This window comes from Euprymna scolopes, chromosome 5, assembly GCF_053919585.1.
Source record: "Euprymna scolopes isolate OS-2025 chromosome 5, ASM5391958v1, whole genome shotgun sequence".
NCBI classification, from domain to species: domain Eukaryota; kingdom Metazoa; phylum Mollusca; class Cephalopoda; order Sepiida; family Sepiolidae; genus Euprymna; species Euprymna scolopes.
This window is the reverse complement of record NC_136486.1, coordinates 149,898,567-149,907,905: the sequence shown is the minus strand read 5'-3', so window position 1 is coordinate 149,907,905 and position 9,339 is coordinate 149,898,567.

Sequence of the window (9,339 nt, the reverse complement as noted above, 5' to 3'; positions counted from 1 at the left end):
TTCACACGCATACTGACAAGGTTAATATATATATATATATATATATATATATATATACAGAGAGAGAGAGAGAGAGAGAGAGAGAGAGATGCTTTACCGACATTTCATCACCTGGCATTTAATCACCCGACTATTAATTACGGATATATAATCAATAGACATTTAATCACATGACCTTTTAATCACTTGAACACTTAATCACTCGACACATAGACAATTAATCACCTTCCAAGGGAAAAAATAAAATTTATTTATGTAATAATGTTATTTATGTGATTGTGTTTTTATTATGTTAAATTTTTAGCCCCGTTGACGATTTATGGGTTATTTTATGAGAGATTAAAATCTATAGGGTAAAACTGCCCCTCTCTTGCCAATCATGCAAGCGTTAGAGGAGAGGTTATCTGCTCACTTAAAGTAAATATCAGTCACTTTTCTTTTTAAGTTTCTAACAAATAAACAATAAACATAACATTTATTTTAATTAATCTATTTTTCATTTAAAATGTAAACAAACTCCTGCAAATAGTTTCATTTTCTTTCTTTTTTACTTAATGTTAACAAACAATGCCGAACTTAAAAAAATACAGAATATTATAAAAGAAACTTATAATGTGGTAAAAAATAATACCCTTCAAGCCCTTTCAGAAATCCCCAAGTGATTAAAGGTTTCGATGCAATTAAGTGTCCACGTGATGAAAAAGCATGTGATTAAATGTCTAGTGATTAACAGTCCGTGATTAATGAGTCGTATGATGGTGAAAAGACCATACAACAGATAAATAGATAGATAGCTAAATCTTTCCATACGCTACGATGTTTTCATCTTAAATTCTACACAATTATGCAGAATATAGAAACGATGCATGAATAGAATTCAGTGTAATAGTGAAATGAAACCTATCCTGTAATAAGAAATCATAAAAAATGAATAAGTAATTAATTAACGCTCACTTTTCCAAAAAACATGTAAATTAGTTAACCTTCATGTAGTTGCTCACATATTCATAACTGAGTATATTAAGAAGTTCGTACTAATAATTTTTAATATCAATGTCAGATTGAGAAAAAGTCAACTTTATATCTGTGTATAGAATAGAAGAATATTTATTTGTGTTATAGAAGATCAGAACAACATTAGTACCGTTGGTTTCAAATCCAAAACAAAGGGAACTAATATCCAGTCGCCTATGTTGGACATTCTTCAACCTCTATTTATGCCTGTCTCCCCAGAAATGGCGTATATACGAGATATATATTATATATGTATATATATATATATATTAGCAACGAGGAGCCTGGCTAGTAGCAGATGGGTGACCATTTAGGAATATTATGTACTTTGCTAAGAACGTAGAAATTTTCAGGTTTGTATATGGAAGCGCCTTTAAAATCACTGGGAGAGCCATGCATCTCGGAAAAAGAAACTGATATAAAACCTGAAGGTTACTGTCTGCTTTGTTCGTGACATTCAATTGCACCGACTGAGATTAGCAGTTGCTTCAAAAAGTGTAGATCGACTACACACGCCTTTACCACTATAAACAATCTATCTGTGTGGATTTCAGACAATTGTGTGAATCACACACGTCGATATCGTAGAAAGCATCCATTATATACATGTGGGGGAGGGTAAGAGAGAGAGAGAGAGACGAAGAAAAGTGAGGTGAAAAAGAAATCCAATTTAAGGTCACTATCTCAAAGTAGAGATTAATTAAATTAAATTATTTGCAAAGAGCAATGCGTTGTTCAGGTGTGTATTTTATATAAAAAAAATTACAATGGATTCGGCTAACATCAAAGGATACCAAAGCAAGAAAAACGCCTGAAAACCACTGAATTCCTAATTTTAACCATTTAACGTTTGACTGTAGAGAATTTTAAAATGTTATAAATAATTCTTTGATCATTTTCTTTGATCATTTGTTTCAGAAATCGTTATTTTATTTATTTATTTTTTTAATCTTGGAATTTCTGTCATGAAATTGATTGAGTTTTGTTTTGATATGCCATCGGATCTGTATAAAGATATTTGTCTGTTGGTCTGTCACGTTTTAGTGTGAAATAGAATTTTCGTTGGTTTGCCACTATTGGCCTGTTGCAATTATGTTTGAAACAACATTTTTGTTGGTCTGTCACACTTACGTTTGAATTAGTATTTTTGTCACTAAACGCACCAATTGAATTGTCGCATCATAAGAATACTTTAGTTTTTATTCCGTAATTAATGCCACGCTTTCCTTGTCATTATCCAATGCATCTTCCTGCTGTGCTACATGGGAATTTAAAAGTTGAAAGTCGATGAAAAAGAAAGAATATAACAAAAAAGTTGAAGAACTGGAAAGTAAATGTTGTATTCTCGGTTTTTATTGCTGTGGGCAACACGTGAATAAAACTTGTGTCAGCAACAGGTGTACGGAAATAATAATCTTCCTTGCACAACGGAAAAATATTGAAAATGTTTAAAACAAAACAAAACAAAAAAACATGGGGCAGGCTGTGAAAAATTCTACAATTATAAGCAGGCCCCTCATTGGCTGATTGGCCATCCACTGTCTTTGTTTATACCAATCAGATTAGTCGAGATTTTAACTGCCGGGCGTTGGGCTTGGCGGGCATTTGAATGCCCTTTTCTTTTTTCAGGCAGTTCCAGACAAGCAGCCATAGAAGAAAGATGGAACTCAACACTCTCTGGATATGAGGCATTTGGGCGCCTCTCCCCTTCCTCTCCTTGAGACTTCATTTTAAAGCCTAAATAATTAGGCTAAGTTATTATTATATATGTCTCCCAGAGACTTTTTAAGGTCAGAATTATTAACCTGTCATTAATGACTTTCTTCAAATGAACATTTCTTATGAACTTCTGTGATGTCGACTCTAGTCAAGAATTGAATCTTTCATCAGAAGGCATCTTACGAATCCCTTCAAACGGCTGTAATTAATCCGATCTTCGAACAGTGCTGAACCCCAAATTCCAGTTCCTGCTGAAGATAAAGGACTATTACCTTTCGAGGTGTTTTACTAGCTCTATTCAGAGGCAAATTAGGCATTTCCTTTTTTGTAATGAAGAACGAATAAAATTTGTGTCGAATTTTAGAGGTCTGCTTTGTTGTAATTGTTATGTTATTTTTTTTGCCATTGTCTTGGAGCTAAAACAGGTGAGAAGAAATATCTCACAACGCTTAATGAACAGTAATATGTATTTATTAATGTGAAAACAAAACAAAACAACTAAAATGTCTATGCGGCTTCTTGGCAGATTTAGTTTGCTAGCTCAGTTGAGCTCCTCACAAAATGTTTTAGTTTTTTGTATCTTTTGATGTTAAGAAATAAGAAAGTAATATTTATTCATTTTTTATTTTTTACAAGAGAGTCGCCACTTATCAAGGTCCAGTGGCCATTCGAGGATAAGGGTTAATGAGTGTACGGTGGTCACTGGGACAACAGTGTAGCGATCGTTAGTAGTGGAAATTGGCTCAACAAGAATTTGTTACCATTGGGCTTGAAGGCTACCATATTGTAGTCAGCTGGAAAGCAGACAACAGAGTTCCACAGGCAGGCAGTTCTTGGAAAGAAGCTTTGTTCATGGAATTTGCATTTAGATTTTGGCACAGATAGAGAGTGGAGGAAATTCTTCATAGTGGCTGTAACTAGTAGAATGTTTTTGTGAAGGTTTAGTAAGTGGGGAACCATAGATTAGAGCTCAGATGAGCATTTTCCATGAAAATAAAGATAGAGTAGAGACAGGCCCACAATGTCTCTTTTGTGGGAAAGAAGTTCAGGGAAGAGACAAAGGTGTGTATGGTCATCACTAGGACAACAGCGTAGTCATCATTAGTGATGGAATTTGGTATAATTTGATTATTTAAGGGGACGGCTCAAGAAGAACTTGTTTACATTGGACTTGAAGATGACCATATTGTAGTGAGCTGGAAAGCAGACCAGTGGAAAATTCTACAGAAAAAAGCTTTGTTCATAGAATCTGCGCTTACATTTTAATACAAATAGAAAGTAGGGGAAATTGTTGATTGTGATTGTAGCTAGGCATGTATTTTTTGTGAAAGTTTGGCAAGAAGGGGGAAACATAGATTGAAGCTCAGACGAGCATTTGCCATGAAAATAAGGATAAGAGCAGAGACAGGCTTGCAACATCTCTTCTGTGGAAAAGACGTTTCAGAGAAGAGATGAGGGCATCATTTACTACGTTTTGATGCGGTTTTGAACATTATCAATGCAGGATAGGTTGCTCCAAGCAACTCCTATCCTAACGTGGCAACATCACTATATTTTAGGAATAATTTGGCGCTTATACAGATAGAGGATTCCGTCGGGAATGAAATACCTTCTGGAATAGTTGAATGATGCAAATATTTTTCCAGCAACCTTGGCAACAGATTTGATGTGAATTTTCCATTTTAGGTCGAGTGAATGTCAGATTTAGAGGTTTGTCAAAGTAGGGACCTTCTTTGAGACAGGAGCCATTTATATCAGTTGGGGCTAAGTGGGGATCAGAGTGTTTATGGTGAAAAGATAGAAGCTTAAATCTGGACGCGTTAACCAGCCACCTTTTGCCCCATTGCACCACATGCTCATGGTTGGAGGAGAGAGACTCAGAGAGATCTTGATCATTGTTGGCTTTTGAAGTGTTCGTATAGATGGTAATGTTATCTGCATATATGTCGACAAATGAACTTAGAATGTGAGTTGGGAGAAACTTGAACTGTGTTGTGGAAGTGGTCCAGTGATCAGCCACCATAAAACTTGAACAATAGAGTGCCAGAGTGTAACATCCCTGCAAAAGCTCGTGGAGACTATGATACTGAGCTACAGGCCTGGATTAATAATAGATGGTTGGTTCCGTACCCAGAGAAGGAATTGGGACCCTCAAAAGGCCTGATTCCACTAATGGCGGTCATTCAGCAGAACCAACAAAAGGTGAGGCCGGTGCTATCGGGAGTTGAATAAGCATGTAGACCCATTTACGGCCCGTGCAGACATATGCACCGAAAAAATGAGAAAATGGCAGCAGGCGGGATCAAATGTATCGGTGTTGGACCATTGCAAGGTATATCTTCAAGTAAGCATGCACAAATCACTGTGGCCAAAACAGCCAAACTTGGCTTTTTTTTAAATTTTAAAATACCTTTTGCTTCATTACTCTTTTTGTTTAGTTTATTTTATCTTTTTAAATTTCATTAAAAAAATGTTTTTTTCTTCTTTATTCACAGTGTCATGCATGAGGTCAGGACAGGACAGGAAATGATTCTGAATATCCATTTCAGAGAGAGCATCCAATCAGAAAAATACACTTTTTGCACTAACTTTTCAGAGCAATATATTTTTATACAACATAATATAGTTTGAGTGAACATGCGAAAGATAAGTTTTTGTATATTAACTAGTAATGTTGGTGAGAAGGAAGTTTGTGTCATCGAAGGAGGTTTGAATTGTTTGTAGCAGTTGCTTAACAGATCTATGTTATTTCTATGTACGTTCAATATTTTGCATTAAGTTGAGTTATAGTCCAGTCGGCATATTAATACACAAGCGATTAACACATAACTGACATGCTAATTTTCATCTATTTTCTTGGCCAAATACAAGAGTCCGGTTTTCTTCAAGCAAAGTCTCACAACGATTGCTGACGTCTCTATTCCGAATTTGTGTTTGTGGTACGTAATTGGTGGACTGTTTCTAAACCATCTAAATGATTACACACCAAAAATAATTAAATTAAAAAGAAATCAGCCTTTCTTCAAGCAGGTCCCCCCTCGCCAATCTTTCATGAAAAACACCCGTCTAACTGAAACCACTGTCAGAAATTTTCCCCACTCTTTATCTGTGCCTAAACCAAAACGTAGATTCCATGAACAAAGCTTCTTTCTTAGAAGTGCACGCCTGTGGAACTCTGTTCCGTTTGGTTGTTTCTCACCCGACTACAACTTGGATATCTTCAAGTCCAACATAAAGAAATTCCCGATGAACCGCCCTCTTAAGTAAGACACTTTATCAAATCTCAATCCTAACGTACAGTACACGTAATAATCCTTATCCGCGAGTGGCTTCCGGGCCTTGATAAGTGGTGACCACCTTGTAAAAAAAAAAAAAAGTAAAAAAAAAAAAGCAAAAAAAAAGCAAAATCCCTGAGATTTTCTGTGGGCCTGTCAGACTAAGTGGTAAAAACTTTGTTTCATAAACATATTTTTATTATAAAAGTTTAAATAAAAAAAAAACAGAATGCTCTACTACTTGAATTGTCCGGATAAAATACTAGATAAAAGTGACACTCTTTTAGAGGTTGAAGGTTAAATTTGGAGTGCGAGAGATACTAAGAATACAATTACGAATTATGTCTACATGGTCATAGCTGATGGAACAAGAGCATGCTACCTCTCTGGATTAACTATGGGTTCTGTTTGAAATTCCATGCAGATTCTAGTATTGAACATAAACATTCCTGAATTCGACAAGATACACCTGAAGAAGGTTGGCGGTTACATCAGTCGAAACGTTGTGTGAATAACACTCACGATGATAACAGTAGTTCGAATAATCCAAATAATAAAAGTTTTTAGTGAGAAAATTGTGACATAACACGAACTGGTTATTTGCAATTTCATGTTAGAGAAAACTTATGAAGTAAACAGAAAGATTTTCCTTGCTAGACGCTATGCAGGTCGAATAAAGAATATGTGTAATGCAAGTTTAAAGACCAAGTAAGAAGCGTTCAGTTACCATCTCTAAGCTTGCAAATGAAAAGCTAAGTTCCTTCCTGTGTGAAGATGAAAAGTTATTCTAAACGATTTCTTATTGGTTGGTAGTAAACAATTTCTGATTGGTTGGTAGTAAACGATTTCTGATTGGTTAGTAGTAAACAGTTTCTGATTGGTTGGTAGTAAACGATTTCTGATTGGTTAGTAGTAAACAGTTTCTGATTGGTTGGTAGTAACGTATGGTTCCATCTGATTAATCAGTTCTTATCACCTCTGTCTATAAATAGAACGTTCCAATTTTTTAGGGATACCGAAAATATTGTAACAATGATAGTTTTCAAGTCTAATGTTAACATATACTTGTTGAGAAAATCTCTTAGATAATCAAATTGTGTTCTTTCTACCTGTCGTTTAAAGTCCTCTCTTGGGATGGTTCATTTTCTAACTGATGAGTTTTTTTAACTCTTATCTTTGAGTCGCCCCCAGACCTTTATAAGAAGTGACTCATTAATAAAAATAGTGAAAAAGCTAATTTCAACTTTGTTTTATTTTCTTTATAATTATTTCCATTTAATTAATTTCATTTTTAAGGGATTCCAATAATTTATCTTAAAGGAAAACAAAATCCATACTCCTATTAATGCACACATGTCCTAATCATAACCATTGAATTTAATGAGTGCAAGTGCACGATAGAGGGAGGGAGAGAGGGAGAGACAGAGAGAAAGACAGAAACAAAGAGTGAGTGAGAGAGAGAGAGACAGAGACGAAGGAAGAGAGAGAGAACGACAGAGAGAGAGAGAGAGAGAGAGAGAGAGAGAGAGAGAGAGAGAGAGAGAGAGAGAGAACAATATTTTTCCACTTTATATAACAATACAGGGAAATCAAAAATAAAGATTTATAGGACAGAGTTTGGTGAACCTATCTAAATTGTCACCACATAAAATAGCATAGAGGGAATGTTAAACGTTGGACACTCCTAACCTTTACTCCTGAGTAAATTTCATCGTAAATAATTAAACACTTTATAATATAGTATGTAATATAAGTATTAAGAGACATTAACTAGCGTTGCAAATTGTTGGATAATTTCAAGTATTAAAATAGGACTGCCCTGTTTTATTATATTAATATTTTTGATGGAGCTTTTAGTAATCACGAAGGAACTTGAATGCATAATGGAGAGAACTTAAATGCCTACTATACACTATCCTCGAGTATCTAGGTCTTTCTGTACAGGGGTTTGTCAGAACAACATGCCAGGAGTATACTTTTCCCTGAAAGTAAACCTTGACTAAATATTCCAAATCACATAGTATTCGCAGCTGAAATAAGATCTCCTTTTTATGCCTAACCTACATTGTCTTTTATGAGGAATGATGCTCCTTCTCCAAGTGATGTTACTTCAAGTAATAACACGAAGCTAGATACTCCACCAGACTAGATGAATTCTAGTAAAACCAAAAAGGAAGGTATACAGGGTGCGGCAGAGCAATTTGCTTATTTGGAATATCAATGAAAACACAAGTAATGCAGGTATACATACACTTCTTTGAACTGCAACTAATACAGCATTTACATTTTATTTTTTACTAGTATTAAAGATCGTATCAGAAAGATGGTGCCCATTTTTCTCTATATACTGAGTTAATCGAACTCTGAAGTTTCGATCAAGTCTTTCCAGAATATTGATGGGTATGTTGGCGACGGGCTTGTCAAGGTGCTTGGATGATCGTTGTGAACAATTGATTGCAGATATGCCCATAAAAAATAGTCACATGGTGATAAATCAGGGGACCGTACTGGCCAACGCAGATCGTCCCTCAAAAAGATGAGGTGTCCCTAGAAATTCTGCCACAAAACAGTCATTGATGTGTGCGGTGTGTGTGCTGCAACCACACATTTTTCACAACCATCAGGTTCAATGTTGGCAGGAAACACTCATTGACCATACATAAGTCAGATGTCACTTCTTCAAAAAACCATGGGCCGATTATGCCAACTTGCGATAGTGCACACTAAACATTTACATGTAGTGCATGTAGAGGACGTTGATGAAGTTCTCTTAGGTTTTGCTTATTTACAGAGCCTGAAAGACAAAGGTGAGCTTCATCACTAAAGAAAACAAGTGTGTCGTCAGGCAAGACGAAAAGTGCATCGCATGCCTTTTCACAAGCAATACGATCGTGTGGATTAAGTTCCTGCACCATAACCAATTTGTGGGGATGAAATTTCAATTTTTCATGGTGGATTCGTCTCACAGAACGAGCAGAAAACCCAAGAGCAGATACGTGTAGGCGGGCAGACTGTCGGGGAGATCGCAAAACAGATTGTCTCACTGTGTCAATGTTTTGAGATGACTTTGCTGTTTGTGGGAGGCCAAGTTTCTTTTTCTTTACATCACTTGTTTCCCTGAAGTTGTTTGCCCATGAAACAATCGACTGCCGGCCAGGAACATGACCACGAGGGGCAATATTGAAATGTATACGGAAAGCATGTAGCATTGTTATGATTGAATAACTGCTTGAAAAATGTCTCAACAGCAAAAGCGTGTTCCAACTTCATCCACTCCATGATGTTCACTGGGGTTCCTGAAAAATAAACAAAAAATAAATAACGCACATTA